This window comes from Procambarus clarkii, chromosome 22 (assembly GCF_040958095.1).
Source record: "Procambarus clarkii isolate CNS0578487 chromosome 22, FALCON_Pclarkii_2.0, whole genome shotgun sequence".
Classification (NCBI taxonomy): domain Eukaryota; kingdom Metazoa; phylum Arthropoda; class Malacostraca; order Decapoda; family Cambaridae; genus Procambarus; species Procambarus clarkii.
The window spans coordinates 8,092,234-8,109,790 of record NC_091171.1 but is presented as its reverse complement, the minus strand read 5'-3'; the positions used below and the strand labels follow the sequence as shown (position 1 = coordinate 8,109,790).

At 47.4% G+C, this 17,557-nt stretch overlaps 1 protein-coding gene across 26 annotated transcripts in view; it reads right to left on the bottom strand.

The window, feature by feature from the left end:
- Window positions 1-17,557, bottom strand: part of LOC123756928 (ankyrin-2) — a 982,618-nt gene that overhangs the window by 843,077 nt on the left and 121,984 nt on the right. The gene's annotated exons all lie outside the window — the stretch shown is intronic.

Below are 17,557 nucleotides of genomic sequence, written 5' to 3'. Positions count from 1 at the left end.
GTAGTGGACGGTAGCCTGGTTGTGTGGCTGTAGTGGACGGTAGCCTGGTTGTGTGGCTGTAGTGGACGGTAGCCTGGTTGTGTGGTTGTAGTGGACGGTAGCCTGGTTGTGTGGCTGTAGTGGACGGTAGCCTGGTTGTAGTGGACGGTAGCCTGGTTGTGTGGCTGTAGTGGACGGTAGCCTGGTTGTGTGGCTGTAGTGGACGGTAGCCTGGTTGTGTGGTTGTAGTGGACGGTAGCCTGGTTGTGTGGTTGTAGTGGACGGTAGCCTGGTTGTGTGGTTGTAGTGGACGGTAGCCTGGTTGTGTGGTTGTAGTGGGACGGTAGCCTGGTTGTGTGGTTGTAGTGGACGGTAGCCTGGTTGTGTGGTTGTAGTGGACGGTAGCCTGGTTGTGTGGCTGTAGTGGACGGTAGCCTGGTTGTGTGGCTGTAGTGGACGGTAGCCTGGTTGTGTGGTTGTAGTGGACGGTAGCCTGGTTGTGTGGTTGTAGTGGACGGTAGCCTGGTTGTGTGGTTGTAGTGGACGGTAGCCTGGTTGTGTGGTTGTAGTGGACGGTAGCCTGGTTGTGTGGTTGTAGTGGACGGTAGCCTGGTTGTGTGGCTGTAGTGGACGGTAGCCTGGTTGTGTGGTTGTAGTGGACGGTAGCCTGGTTGTGTGGTTGTAGTGGACGGTAGCCTGGTTGTGTGGTTGTAGTGGACGGTAGCCTGGTTGTGTGGTTGTAGTGGACGGTAGCCTGGTTGTGTGGTTGTAGTGGACGGTAGCCTGGTTGTGTGGCTGTAGTGGACGGTAGCCTGGTTGTGTGGTTGTAGTGGACGGTAGCCTGGTTGTGTGGTTGTAGTGGACGGTAGCCTGGTTGTGTGGTTGTAGTGGACGGTAGCCTGGTTGTGTGGCTGTAGTGGACGGTAGCCTGGTTGTGTGGTTGTAGTGGACGGTAGCCTGGTTGTGTGGTTGTAGTGGACGGTAGCCTGGTTGTAGTGGACGGTAGCCTGGTTGTGTGGTTGTAGTGGACGGTAGCCTGGTTGTGTGGCTGTAGTGGACGGTAGCCTGGTTGTGTGGTTGTAGTGGACGGTAGCCTGGTTGTGTGGTTGTAGTGGACGGTAGCCTGGTTGTGTGGTTGTAGTGGACGGTAGCCTGGTTGTGTGGCTGTAGTGGACGGTAGCCTGGTTGTGTGGTTGTAGTGGACGGTAGCCTGGTTGTAGTGGACGGTAGCCTGGTTGTGTGGTGGGCGAGATATGGGTATTGTGGCCAGGGTTGGCCGCACGTGAGCGGATCTTCACCTCCCAACACAGGAAGAGGTCTGACTCGTGCCTCAACACAAGTCTCCTTTACATCAAGCCGCAGCCGTGTGTGTGATATCCGGTTCTGTTATCCCATAAGAGATATCTGGTCAAGTTACCTCATAAGAGAACACGTAAAGTACAAAAGACTTTATTTATAAGCGTAGTTCATTTATGACGGGAAAGTGTACATAAAAGGTAGAGTACATTAATCACATGAAGTCACAATAACCGTTGCAGGTAAACATTGCCACTTATGAGAACCAGAAACATCAATTGGTAACAACTTCAACAAATCATGTCATTATTGGCTAGACTAAACATGTCTGTAACAGTCTAAATAACACAAAAATTAGGCATAAAGTGACATTCAGCTAAGAATTATAAAGATGATATATTGTAATTACACAATCTTATCTTGAGGTTATCTTGAGATGATTTCGGGGCTTAGCGTCCCCGCGGCCCGGTCCTCGACCAGGCCTCCTTTTTGTTACACACACCCCCAGGAAGCAGTCCGTAGCAGCTGTCTAACTCCCAGGTACCTATTTACTCCTAGGTGAACAGGAGCATCAAGGTGAAAGAAACTTTGCCCATTTGTTTCCGCCTCCACCGGGGGTCGATCCCGGAACCTCTGGACTACGAATCCGAAGTGCTGTCCACTCAGCTGTCAGGCCCTTGAATATCATAAATCGTAAACATCATTAAATTTAGATGATTACCTTGGTTACCTGATTCCGGGGCTTAGTGTCCCGCGGCCCGGGCTCTGACCAGGCCTCCTCGTTGCTGGACTGGTCAACCAGGCTGTTGGACGCGGCTGCTCGCTGCCTGATGTATGAATCACAGCCTGGTTAAACAGGTATCATTTGGAGGTATTTATCCAGTTCTCTCTTTAACACTGTGAGGGTTATTCCCACCATATTTCTGTGAGGTCTTGGTTTATTTGCTCCCAGTTAATCTGTTTATTATTAAAATTTAATTTGTTGAATTCTCCTCCCCTGGGGCTCGGGACTGGTTGTGCAGGTCTACTCCCCGTGCTTGTCAGAACTTCAATTAAGTTGTGATCTGAGTAACAGGTATTTGTAATCATTATGTTCCTGATCAATTCATTATTATTAGTGAAAATGAGGTCCAGCGTGTTCTCCTTCCTAGTTGGTTCTACTATTTTCTGGTTTAAGGCAAATCTGTCGCACATCCGTAGCAGGTCATTTGCATGTGCCTGTTCATTTAGGCTACTTCCTGGTATTCTTTCTGATATTACTGTATTAGCCAGGTGCTTCCATTTCAGGTGCCGTAGGTTGAAGTCCCCCAGCAGGATGATGTTCGGAGCTGGATTTGTGAGGGTTTCCAAGCAGTGTTCTATTTTCATTAGTTGGTCTTTAAACTGCTGAGGGTTTGCCTCCGGTGACTTATATACAAGGACAATAACTACATTTAGGATCTCTATTTTGATTATCAGCACTTCCACCATATAGGTGCCATAGGCACAATCAGAGAACACTGTATAAACATCAGAGGTCCACGGTTGTTCAACGTCCTCCCAGCAAGCATAAGAAATATTGCCGGAACAACCGTGGACATCTTTAAGAGGAAACTAGATTTATTCCTCCAAGGAGTGCCGGACCAACTGGGCTGTGGTGGGTATGTGGGCCTGCGGGCCGCTCCAAGCAACAGCCTAGTGGACCAAACTCTCAAGTCAAGCCTGGCCTCGGGCCGCGCTTGGGGAGTAGAACAACTCCCAGAACCCCATCAACCCGGTATCAACCAGGTATCATATCATTTGAGGTGTTTAGCAGCTCAGTACAGATGAGTGTGTCCTCGATGTAGACCCCACCCTGAAGCCGGTATTTCCTGTCACATCTGAAAAGATTGTACTCCGAAAACCATATTTCAATATAACAGTAGTCCTTTGTGTGGCTGCAAACACTGCATTTGCCTCATGAAGGAAGCCAGCTATAAAATGAACTTTGTTAGATTTGCGTGTTTTTATACCCTGGATGTTGGCAAATATAAATGATGTTATCGTGTTTAATTATATATTGTTATGGTGAGACAATTAGCAGTAGAACTAATATAAACTAATCATACCATGACGTTGTATATATTTGCAAGCCCTCACGTCAACAGATTTTGGGGCTATCCCGGCTCAAAATCACTCCACACACACACACACACACACACACACACACACACACACACACACACACACACACACACACACACACACACATGGATGGAAGCTTGAAACTCAGATGAGTCACAGAGATGTTAGGAAGTTTTCTTTTAGCGTGAGAGTAGTGGGGAAATGAAATGCACTTAAGGAACAGGTTGTGGAAGCAAATACTATTCATAATTTTAAAACCAGGTATGATAGGGAAATGGGACAGGAGTCATTGCTGTAAACAACCGATGCTCGAAAGGCGGGATCCAAGAGTCAATGCTCGATCCTGCAGACACAACTAGGTGAGTGTACACACACACACACACACACACATGCACATTAAAGACATGCTACTAAGTGGCTCCCAGAACTGAAGGGCAAGAGCTACGAGGAGAGGTTAGAAGCATTAAATATGCCAAAACTAGAAGACAGAAGAAAAAGAGGTGATATGATCACTACATACAAAATAGTAACAGGAATTGACAAAATCGACAGGGAAGACTTCCTGAGACCTGGAACTTCAAGAACAAGAGGTCATAGATTTAAACTAGCTAAACACAGATGCCGAAGAAATATAAGAAAATTCACCTTCGCAAATAGAGTGGTAGACGGTTGGAACAAGTTAAGTGAGAAGGTGGTGGAGGCCAAGACCGTCAGTAGTTTCAAAGCGTTATATGACAAAGAGTGCTGGGAAGACGGGACACCACGAGCGTAGCTCTCATCCTGTAACTACACTTAGGTAATTACACTTAGGTAATTACACACACACACACACACACACACACACACACACACACACACACACACACACACACACACACACACGCACGCACGCACACGCACACGCGCGGACAGTCCGCCGCTTTCATAACTATCTGTATTTTCCATTTTTAAACTTTCCTTTCACCTAGGCCTCTCCATCCTCTTTACCCCCCCCCCCCCTACCATGTAACAAGCAGGTTGGTAGATAACAGCTATCTGATTTCAAGTGGACGCTTAATACCTGCCAGCAATTCATCTTTGTGACATTGTTCCATTAATCATTTAAAATATCACAATGGTATAGTGGGTTCAAAAAATATATTAATGCTATAATTGATACGAAAAAAACTTACTTCCAGCACTTTGAAAAGCAGAAATATAATAATATTGTTTTTACACTGGCAGTGGGGAGGGAGATTTTTTCCCCACCTAGTTCTATTCAATTTATATAATCCTTAATTAAATATACACCAAGAAAATATATTTTCTGTTTAGTAAAACTATCAAAACGAAATTAAAGTTAAGTTTATCTTCAATAGGAAGAATCGTAATTAATTTCTCCATTCATTGTGGAGAAAATAATAAGGCTACGTCAGGAACATGTCGAGTACAGAGCGTGTGCGCGTCTGTACTTAAATACTTAAGGCCTACAGTCTGAGCACTCAAATATGCTTACATTAAATATTAAAACTATATTGCAAAGAATACAAAATCAATATCCACTCCTTACCTAAATGTATAAATTATATCCCGTAAAGAAAACGAGATCGGGGAGGGAGGGAGGGAGGGAGCGGCCATATTGGACCAGGAGTGGGATCACACGTGCCGGCGGACAGCACCAGTATTTGTTGATAATAAGTTATCTTGGCGTGGTAATAAGCAGCTGGGATCAACACCTTCAGTTCCTGGCACATCTATACTATCCGGTCCAGTATTTTAGTGCTTGAGCTCTTCCAATAGAATAATTAGTGTCTCTTATAAAATAACTCCTATAACATCTAGATGGGTGAGCATTCTTAATATCACCAATAATAATCTTTATGTGATTATATATCATTCAATTCATATAATTTGAATTACAATTATTAAGTAGATTCTATAGTGTAATTTGTTGGAAGGTAAATTGAGCCGCGTGCGTAACTTACAGCCTGTGGCTCGTCCCCTCGAGACGCTGTAGCAACGTGATTGATACGCGTCCGGTCCCTGCTACCTAATACTTCCCTGAGCCCGGCCTCGACCTGTGATAACTTGGTCCAACAGGCCTTTGCTTGTAGCGGCCCGCAGGCCCACGTACCCACCACAGCCCGGTTGGTCCAGTACCAACCGGGCTGTAGTAGATATGTGGGCCTGCGGGCCACTCCAAGCAACAGTCTGGTGGACCAAACTCTCAAGTCAAGCCGGCCTCGGGGAGTGGAAGAACTCCCAGAACCCCATCAAGCAAGTATCAAGCAAGTATCAAGCAGGTAACTCCCAGAACCCTCTTCAGGTATGCTCCAGGTAGGTTAGAAAAAAAGGAGGGAGCGTGGACATGTGACAGCAGCATACAGCATACGTCGTCAGGTTCGGTTCCTTCAGTCGCTCTTCATATCCCATCCAATGAAACTCCTAGACTAATTTCATCGTAATTTTTTTAACCTTTTCCAGTTTCCTAATGTGTTTCTTTAGATGGGGGCTCCATGATGGGGCTGCATACTCAAAGAATGGTCTCACGTAGGCAGTGTAAAGCGCTCTGAATGCCTCCTTGCGCAGGTTTCTGAATGATGTTCTAACTTTTGCTAGCGTAGAGAAGGCCCTGTCGTTATCTGATTTATATGTGCCTCAGGAATTAGATTTGATGTTACGTCTACTCCCAGGTCCCTTTCTGGAATCGTCACAGGAAGGTAGCTTCCCTTCATTGTGTACCAACCCTTCGGTCTCACGTCACCTAGTCCCGTTTCCATAACTTTACAGTTGCTCGTGTTGAACTTCATTAGCCATTTATCTGATCACCTCTGCACCTTGTTCAAGTGTGTGTGTGTGTATTTCACCTCGTTGTATTCACCTAGTTGAGCTTGTGGAGGTTGAGCTCTGCTCTTTCCGACCGCCTCTCAACTGTCTATCAACTGTTTCTACTACTACTACTATTTTTTTCCACACCCCCCCCCCCCCACACACACCCCAGGAAGCAGCCCCTGACAGCTGACTAACTCCCAGGTACCTATTTACTGCTAGGTAACAGGGGCATAGGGTGAAAAAAATTGCCCATCGTTTCTCGCCGGCGCCCGGGGTGGGTGTGGTGTGGTGTGGTGTGGTGTGGTGTGGTGTGGTGTGGTGTGTGTGTGTGTGTGTGTGTGTGTGTGTGTGTGTGTGTGTGTACTCACCTAGTTGTGCTTGCGGGGGTTGAGCTCTGGCTCTTTGGTCCCGCTTCTCAACTGTCAATCAACAGGTGTACAGGTTCCTGAGCCTATTGGGCTCTATCATATCTACACTTGAAACTGTGTATGGAGTCAGCCTCCACCACATCACTTCCTAATGCATTCCATTTGTCAACCACTCTGACACTAAAAAAGTTCTTTCTAATATCTCTGTGGCTCATTTGGGCACTCAGTTTCCACCTGTGTCCCCTAGTGCGTGTGCCCCTTGTGTTAAACAGCCTGTCTTTATCAACCCTGTCGATTCCCTTGAGGATCTTGAATGTGGTGATCATGTCCCCCCTAAGTCTTTTGTCTTCCAACGAAGTGAGGTTTAATTCCCGTAGTCTCTCCTCGTAGCTCATACCTCTCAGCTCGGGTACTAGTCTGGTGGCAAACCTTTGAACCTTTTCCATTTTAGTCTTATGCTTGACTAGATATGGACTCCATGCTGGAGCCGCATACTCCAGGATTGGTCTGACATATGTGGTATATAACGTTCTGAAAGATTCCTTACACAAGTTTCTAAAGGCCGTTCTTATGTTAGCCAACCTGGCATATGCTGCTGTTGTTATCCTCTTGATATGAGATTCAGGGGACAGGTCTGGCGTGATATCAACCCCCAGGTCTTTCTCTCTCTCGGACTCTTAAGTATTTCATCTCCCAAGTGATACCCTGTATCTGGTCTCCTGCTTCCTACCCCTATCTTCATTACATTACATTTGCTTGGATTAAACTCTAACAGCCATTTGTTCGACCATTCCTGCAGCTTGTCCAGGTCTTCTTGAAGCCTCAAGCTGTCCTCCTCTGTCTTAATCCTTCTCATAATTTTGGCGTCGTCAGCAAACATTGAGAGGAATGAGTCTATACCCTCTGGGAGATCATTTACGTATATCAGAAACAGGATAGGTCCAAGTACAGAGCCCTGTGGGACTCCACTGGTGACTTCACGCCAGTCTGAGGTCTCACCCCTCACTGTAACTCTCTGCTTCCTATTGTTTAGGTACTCCCTTATTCACTGGAGCGCCCTACCAGTTACTCCTGCTTGTTTCTCCAGCTTATGCATCAACCTTTTATGGGGTACTGTGTCAAAGGCTTTCCGACAGTCCAAAAAAATGCAGTCCGCCCACCCTTCTCTTTCTTGTTTAATCTTTGTCACCTGATCGTAGAATTCTATCAATCCTGTAAGGCAAGATTTACCCTCCATGAACCCATGTTGATGGGTTGTCACGAAGTCTCTTCTCTCCAGATGTGTTACTAGTTTTTTTTCTCACTTTTTTTCTCTAGTTTCTGTTTTTTGTTTGTGTGTGTGTGTGTGTGTGTGTGTGTGTGTGTGTGTGTGTGTGTGTGTGTGTGTGTGTGTGTGTGTGTGTGTGTGTGTGTGTGTGTGTGTGTGTGTGTGTGTGTGTGTGTGTGTGTGTGTGTTTGCGACGTGTTAAGTGCCATAATCGTGGTTAATCTGTGGCGGGCATAACAAAGCGACTCTCCCAAAATGTTTCCTGTCCGCCAGTTGGCGCTGACACCAGTGTAAACAAACATTCCCCCCCCCCCCCACACACAGCCAAGCCCGTCACCTGCGTCACGACCAAAACTGGCCACAACCACGCACCCAGACGGTCGTCTGAGGCTACGGAAATGAGTCATTGTAGTCCTGGCGGCGCTGCCACAACTCAAACAACTAAAGATTTGGCAACGTTGAGATGACACCACTACATGCAAAGTAAAAATAAAAACGTTCAAACGTCCACCAATATCTTTAGATGATTTCGGGGCTTAGCGTCCCTGCGGCCCGGTCCTCGACCAGGCCTCCTTTTTGTTACACATCAGAAGCAGCCCGTAGCAGCTGCCTAACTCCCAGGTACCTATTTACTGCTGGGTAAACTGGAGCACCATGGTAAAATAAACTCTGCCCATTTGTTTCCGCCTCCACGGGGATCGAACCCAGAACCTGGGGACTACGAATGCGAGGCGCTGTCCACTCAGCTGGCTCGACTTGATACTTGACTTGATCAGGCCTATTCAACCACCAAGGAGCAATTCAGCCACTAACAAGGAAAACACTTGATCAATGAATAAATCCGTAAGGGCCGTGATGAGGGTTCGAGCCCTTATCACGGCTCTTGTGGATTTATTCACATGATACATCACGCTATTGTGATGTGTGTGTGTAAAACACTGGATCATTACTACCGGCCTGTTGTACCACGGACCAAATGTTACATTTCAACAGTTCACAATGACCCGCTATAGCAAGGTCAGCCTCGCAGGAAAGTGCACGCTGATAAATGTAAAGTAATTCGCATGAATTTGACTGACACATCCAACGTAAATATAAACCTGTTACGTTACACTGGAGGTCTTGTGGTGAGGCCAATACCCTTGTGGCCCCTCCCACTGTCCACAGCCAAGCTCATCACCCCATGATAGGGTTCCGGGAGCTGTTCTACCCTACAAGCTCCCTATCACCCCCCCCCCCCCCCTATAAACACTCCTCCCATCACTAGTAAAGAAACAAACACTTTACACAAATGTTACAAAAACAAACACAATCTGTACCCAACGGGACTAAGTATTCAATGACAACAATGACAAGCGTCCATTCCCCCCCCCCCCCCCCAACAATCCGCGTGGAACAGCCGAGGCTCAAATATATCAACAACTATAACGTTGCGTGAGGAGCACGGGGGGCTGTGTTGCACCTGTCCCCTCCCCCCCACCCCACCCCGCAACACCTCGCCCAGTGTTGCACTCTCTCCCCGCCGGTCTGTGTCTCTCCCCCACATCTTGCGGGGTCATCTTGTATCCATCGGCCTTTGTAGCACGGAACTGGACCTAAACTTAAGATTGTCTTTTGTATTACAATCCCATACGTCACAAGGTAAACAAAAGCCTAGGTCCCCACGCTAGATGAAAACAAACAAAAAATAAACAAACACTCAGATCTGCACAAAAAACAAAGTAGTACCAACAAAACAAATCATTTTTTAAGTGCCAAGAAAATTCCGCGACATGTGGCAAGGACCGTGAAAGCTGCCAGCAACCCCCCCCCCCCTTACTCTTCCTCAAGTGAATCTGCATACATAATCAGCGCCCCGCGTGTCCCCTGACCTCTAGGCTTATATCTGTGTCAGCCGCCACTCCCTCCGGCCTCAGCTGACCGTCTCACCAGTTGATGCTCGTGGGAACACTCAACATTCTCTCTTCACCACTAAGCTATTCACTTCCTTGCTCACTTCTAAAGTCTCACTTCCTTGCTCACTTCTAAAGTCTCACTTCCTTGCTCACTTCTAAAGTCTCACTTCCTTGCTCACTTCTAAAGTCTCACTTCCTTGCTCACTTCTAAAGTCTCACTTCCTTGCTCACTTCTAAAGTCAGACAAAATGTGATGGAGAGAGTTGACGGGGTACGTGAGCTCTCCATGGCGGTGAGGGAGACGGGAGCCTCAGACCGGTGAGGGAGACGGGAGCCTCAGACCGGTGAGGGAGACGGGAGCCTCAGACCGGTGAGGGAGACGGGAGCCTCAGACCGGTGAGTGACCGAGACCTTCACATGCACCGCGATCCTCCACACCCACCAAGGCCCTCCAGCTACTACAGTAAACACCCGACCTGTAATTCTCTCAACAATCCCTCCACCAGCCTTCCCGTCCTCTCCAGTGTGGCCACAATGCATGCCATTAATAGCCATTTGCTGTATTTTTAATAATATTGTTTATGATTCAATTTATAATTACTGCCAGGCATGTGTTCAGATTTTCCTGCTGATATAGCCTGGCCAATGAGGCTATTTATGTTAGCAGGTTGCATCATCATATAGGGTTGACCAGTCCAACAACGAGGAGGCCTGGTCGACGACCGGGCCGCGGGGACGGTAAGCCCCGGAAACACCTCAACGTAGGCACCCTCGGGATAATTTTTTTTTTTTTTTTTTTTTTTTTTTAGTAAAGAAGAAGGAGAGGCATAGGTGAACGGAAGTACAGAAGTGGGAAATACAGTGAGAGGTATGAAAGCAGGCGGGCTGTCCGCCTTGCTGACACGATGTGTGGGTGTTGGCAGCTAAGCTAAGCTGGCTCCCTCTTGTCAGGGAGCTGTGAGTGTGTGAGAGGTTCTTCACATGTGTTTCACCATATATGGATGTCCATAGATGAATACTGTGTAGCATTCATATATACACACTCCGATGCTTCCACACACGTTATTCTGTTTAAGGCTCTTTATTTTATTATTATTATTTATCGAGTTGTCATACATATTATTTATCGAGTTGTTCATACATACACATATATGAACTTTTCATATATATACATATATAACTCATCTGGGGATTATATACTGTGGGGCGGGGTTTTCGTCCAGAGAATCGAGGCTCTTGGGCCACCAGCTGTGGGAGCGGGGCGTCTCATCTTGGAGTAATCTTTCAAACATTGGGTCCTCTAACACTTCGATGGTGTTCCACACCCTGATGGCTTGGTGCTGCAGTCTGATGTTTAGTGGCTGAATGTTCAGGAGTTCGTGGAGCTCCTGTATTGTCTGATCATATGGTGGACGGTGTTTTGCTGCTCTCCTTAGCGCCTTATTTTGTACTGCTTGCAGTTCCTGCATGTTAGTTTTCTTTATGGTGTGTAGTGGTACTGGGGGATACTCTAGATGCGGCCGAACTAGAGCCTTATATAGGTGGATCTGAATGTTAGTACTGGGGCTTCGGAATCTTCTCAGTTTTCCTAATGCTGCTTTGGCTTTGTTTAGTCGGTCCCTTACATGAGTTTGTATCCCTGTTCTATTTATCATAAGTCCCAGTATTCTGCCTACCTCCGCATATTGGATCGGCTGGTTATCAAGGATGATGGGGTCCGGGTTTCTTTTCGCAATGTGTATTATTTGGAACTTTTGTTTGTTGGGGCTAATTTTCCATTGCTTCTCAAAGTTGTTTATGAGTTCAATTGCTGCCTTGGTCTCGTCGGCTAGTAGCGGCTTTGTTGGTCCCGGTTGGCATAATATTTGGGTGACAGTGTCAGCATATGTGATGTATTCTCCATGTTGGGGTTGGGGTAGGTCAGCTGTATATATGTTGAATAGAGTGGGGGAGAGGCAGCTTCCTTGTGGTACTCCACTTTTCAGTTCTATTACGTCACCCAAGTAGCTGCCGATATTAAGCCTAGCAGTTCTATTGTCTATAAAGCTGCAGAGAGTAGCAGTAAATCTCTCAGGAAGCCCTAGTTCAGATATCTTATATTTTAGGCCTGTGTGCCACACTTTGTCGAAGGCTTTCGAGACGTCCCTAAGCACTATATTACACTGATCTTTTTTCGACACTGCGTTGGCTATATGCTGGTAGATCAGGGCTATAGCTGTATGGGCCCCTCTGCTATATGCTGGTAGATCAGGGCTATAGCTGTATGGGCCCCTCTGCTATATGCTGGTAGATCAGGGCTATAGCTGTATGGGCCCCTCTGCTATATGCTGGTAGATCAGGGCTATAGCTGTATGGGCCCCTCTGCTATATGCTGGTAGATCATGGCTATAGCTGTATGGGCCCCTCTGCTATATGCTGGTAGATCAGGGCTATAGCTGTATGGGCCCCTCTGCTATATGCTGGTAGATCAGGGCTATAGCTGTATGGGCCCCTCTGCGGTTTCTAAACCCATGCTGCCTGGTGTTATACTTCCCTTCCTCTTCCATGTACTTCACAAGTCTCTGATAATTTTTTCGAATATTTTACCTGGTACTTCGAGGAGGGAAATTGGCCTGTAGTTTTCAGTTTGGGTTGGGGGTTTACCTGGCTTGGGGATTAATCTTATTGTAGCATTCTTGAAGTATGTGGGGAATAGTCCAGATGCAAGAGCTACATTTAAGATACATGTGGGTATGAGTCCACGATTGGGACTGGGGTGGGGGGTTACAGCACACGTCATCTTGAGGTTATCTTGAGATGATTTCGGGGCTTAACATCCCAGCAGCTCGGTCCTCGATCAGGCCTCCTTTTTGTTACACACCCCCAGGAACCAGCCCGTAGCAGCTATCTAACTCCCAGGTATCTATTTACTGCTAGGTAAGAGGGGCATCAGGGTGAAACAAACATTTTGCCCATTTGTCTCCGCCTCCACCGGGGATCAAACCCGGAACCTACGACTCCGAAGCGCTGTCCAGCCAGCTGTCAGGCGTTCACTACCACTGTGCAAGACTCAAGCACAAGAAAATAAGGATGGGCAAGATTTAAGAAGCGTTGATAGCGTTAAATTCTTTAAAAGCGCAATTGAGGCTAATGACCAACTGTGCTTATTCCTCTCTTGGAATACTTGTTATGAGGTGTTTACCCTGTGTTGTGTCGGTGGCTGAGGACATAGGCCTAACACCGTGATCAGATCTGACCTGTGGGGGGGGGGGAGTGAGGGTGGGGCTAGTGAGGAGGGGTTAGAGAGGGGGGGAGAGGGAAAGTGAGGGGGGGACGGGGAAAGTGAGAGGGGGGAGGGAAGGGCAGCGTGAAGCATCACACCAAGCATGATGCTACCCCCCCCCCCCACTCATCACACCACCACCCACGCTCATCAACTCCTCCCACGCTCAATGGACCGCCTGGGGGGTCCACGCCCATGTCAGGCTCCTGTGCATCTTCTTTTGTTTCTTCAGCCTTCTTTCTAGAATTTAAAACATTTTTTTCATTTGAAAATGAAACGAACTGATATACGTTAACAGTTCAATCAGATAACTAAGGACTGTATGTACGTGCGTACACACACGCATAATAATGGTGGCTGAGTGGACTGTACGCTTTATACGTAGTCATGTGGACCGGGGTTCGATTACCGGGGCCGGCAGGAACAAATGGGCAGTTTCTTTCACCCTGATGCCCCTGCTACCTAGCAGTAAATAGGATCCTGGGAGTTAGACAGCTGTTGGATGGGTGGCTGGCTGTCTGTGTGTGTCAGGCAGGCAGGTGTCAGGTGTGGCAGGCAGGCAGGCAGGCAGGCAGGCCTGCCTGCCTGCCTGCCTGCCTGCCTGCCTGCCTGCGTGTGTGTGTGTGTGTGTGTGTGGGGGGGGGGGGAATCTATTATTCCCTCTGATCTTCCAGAAGGAATAGACTCGTTCCTCTCAATGTTTGCTGATTATGCAAAATTCACGAGGAGGATTAAGACAGTATGAGGCTACAAGATGACCTAAACAAACTGAAGGAATGGTCCGACAAATGGCTACTAAAGTTCAACCCAAGTTGAAAGTAAGGTAATGAAACCAGGCAGCGGAAACAGGAGGCCAGAAACAAAATACCGAATGGGGGATGAAGTCCTTCATGAAACGGACGGAGAGAAAAATCTAGTTGATATCATACCAAACCTGTCTCTGAAGCCCACATCAAAAGAATAACATCGGCGGCGTATGCGAGGCTGGCTAACATCAGAACTGCCTTAAGGAACTTTTGTAAGGAATCATTTAGAACCTTGTATACAACATATGTAAGACCAATCCTGGAGTATGCGGCCCCAGCATGGAACAAATGGGTCAAACATTGTCAAGCACAGGACTAAGCTGGAAAAAGTTCAAAGGTATGCCACTAGGCTAGACTAGTCCCAGAACTAAGAAACATGAGAGTAACGAGGAAAGGCTGAATAGAATGAACCTAACGTCGCTGGAAGATAGGAGAGCTCGGGGATACATGATCACTACCTACAAAATTCTAAGAGGACTCGACAGGATAAAGATAAATGGTTTAACACAGGGGGGGGGGGTACTCAAATAAGAGGACACAGGTGGAAACTAAGTACCCAAATGAACCACAGGGATATTAGAAAGAACTTTTTCAGTGGTCAGAGTAGTTAACGGATGGAATGCATTAGGCAGTGGTGTGTTGGAGGCTGACTCTATACACAGTTTCAAATGTAGATATGATAGAGCCCAGTAGGCTCAGAATCCGTACACCAGTTGATTGACGGTTGAGAGGCGGGACCAAAGAGCAGAGCTCAACCCCCGCAAACACAACTAGGTGAGTACACACACACACATGTGCGTGTGTTTGGCATACTCCTCCATCTTTCTCTTCCTGCTCATTGTCCCGGGGAAGATGGCGTCACAGTGTGTACACAACACTGGACACGGTGGGTCTGGAGCAGGGCGGCTCCCGCCTCTCTCACCACTATGACCATGGATGTCATGGAAGACGATCATAACCACAATGTAACACACACATACTTACCCAAAACTCTTGACAAACGCGACCATATTGTTATTGTACACAAAATACGCAAGAACGCAGTAACAAACAAAGTTGGAAAAGCTTTATTTCCTAGCGAACAAACCCCAGAGAGAGAGAGAGAGAGAGAGCAGGGAAGATATACTGTATATAAAATTTACACCACAGATATATATATATGTGGGATTAGTTCCAAACAGGCAAAAGATACTTTTAAAGAGATAATTATATAATCATTAAGCGCCCATAACATTGTGGTGTATAATGATCTCTCTTGTGGTTCAAGAAAGAACTTGAAACCGCCAGATTACCTGGCTGTGATTCACCTGTCACACCACACGGAGCGCCGTCTGGTAGTCTGGTTGACCAGCCCGCCGACCAGGAGGTCTGGTCGCTGAGGGAGCCGCCAGCATAATGATCCCGGTAACAACATCGAGGTAACACCAAGCGTCCAGTCTCTTGTGTCCCAGGTAGATTGTGTTAACCTGTGCCGCTGTGTCCAATGGTCAAGACGTAGCGACCATTGCACTCAACAGCACAGGTCAAGATGTACCGGATGGGGGGGGGGGCAGCATCACTGCCCCCCCCCCCCCAGTGTGCAAGGCGGCCCTGGTGCCACATCTCTCCCAATTTGTCCAGCAACGATCCCCAATGGCTGAACCAAGGGGGGAGGAAATTGTTTTAGGTTTTAGGTGGTCTTCTCTCCAGCATCCCGGCTAAACTTTATGTAATGTGAATCTTGGAGAAGTTCAATAGTCCCGCGGCATAGTTTTCAATAATAATAATTTAGATAAGGTCCTGCAAGAAGTGCCGGACCAACCGGGATATGTGGTGGGTATGTGGGCCTGCGGACCGCTCCAAGCAACAGCCTGTTGGACCAAGTTGTCAGAAGTTCAGCCTGGTCACAGGGTCGGGGAGAAGAAAAACTCCCGAAACCCTGTCCAGGTATGGTCCAGGTACATGTGACTGGTGACGAAAGATACATGGTTAGTAAATAATATATATGGGGCCACAACAACGAAGTTATTATTATGAGTATACAGCCAGTATGAGCACACTGGAGGGACTAGAGTGTAGCTGGGACTGACGACTTAAGAGAGGGAACAGTGCCCAACCATTTACACTATCGGAAAGGGTTAGGATGACTGTGCTGTCTAGCAGAGCACAGTCTGACTGACGTATGGAGTGGTCAGCACATAACCCATTGGTCCAGGGAACGATTCCTGAGCAGGGTGGGAAGTTTGTCCACGTTCTCATGCACCCAATGCGTCTGTTCACCTAGCAAAATGTAGATACCTGGTAGTTTGTCAGTTGTGGGAATGATCACGTCCTGGGAATGATCGGTCCTTGACTAGGTGCTAATATTCGTTTGCCTTGTTCGGGTTGAATGTAGACACCGTAGTTGCTTCTGTATATTTATTGACCGAGACAACAAGGTATATATCTGGCCAGCCGAGGTCCACCTACTCCGAGTCTGTGAGGATAACTGAGGCTGCTGGGAGCATGGCTGATGCTCCTCTGTCTGGCATGACGTCAGAGGCCTGCTTGCCTGTGATTGGTTATATTCCAACTGACATAGAATTTGAGTATAACACTAAAATCTGCAATCCTTGGTGAAGAAGAAGGGGCTTCACAGACTACTCTGCCCTCCAGGTCATCTGGCCACGCAGCACCCACACCACAATAACACTGTAATCTTCAAACCTTCCCCCGTTGAACCACTCCCCACTCGAGAGGGAAGCCACATTACCGGCAGCCCCACTCATTACTGAAGGTGTTCTCTGTGACCACCAGCACAGGCGACGACACCACTCTTCCCCGGCCACTAACTACCATCAACTATGACCCAAGGCACCGATAAGCGTTCTCCATCGGACAACTGACAAACAGGAAACCAACTCTATTAGTTTACCGATTCCAGTCCAAACAAGCAAACAATGAAGCCACCATATTTGTAAATGTCCCATATAAATGTAAATGTGGAAATGGACAAGAAATTTTAGTAAGATAAAAATATGGAAACAAAAAAATCCATCATTTTAATACAGAAAAATGGGCAAACTATACAGGCACTATATTGGTATAAGAGAGAAGCGGCGCCCGTGTTGTGAAGCACACTATAATGGTGTAAGGTGGCGGTCAATGGCTCTGAGGGAGCAGCTCCCCCCGCCTGGAGCCCACCCTGCCACACACTACACTCACCAGCCCCGGGGAGGCTCCACGGAGCACCTGGACCATACCTGGAGAAGGTGTAGGGAGTTCTACTCCCCCAAGCCCGGCCAACTTGTGATAACAGTCCAAGAAGCCAGTGAGCAATGTTCTCAACACACTGGTGACCAAACCTGACTGTTCAAGGTGAATGACTGCTAATCACTGATTGAATCACCAGACATTCAATGATATATAATTAGTTCCGTGATTATTTATAAGTCACTGAAGATAAGTTCCTGCTGCTACGTCATTTCCACGGACAACAAGCTCACGACGCGAATGGCCTCGTTAGTTACTGAACTCTCACCATACCCCCTCTCCTTCCCCCTCATTCCCTCCGTCCCACCCCCTCTCTCCCCCATACACCCACCACTAATCCATCCATTCTTCCCCCGCCCACTCAGCCACGTCACTAACGAGTAACTTCAACAGCTGGTAATGGTCAACTTCCCTGCTTGAATGGCGGATTAACAAGGATAACGGCATTAGTTATGGAGCAAGTTTAATGCCAGCTTGGTGGCGTGATCCTTGTTGCACGCCACCATGCAGGGACAGCGTAAGCAAGACTCCCCTACACG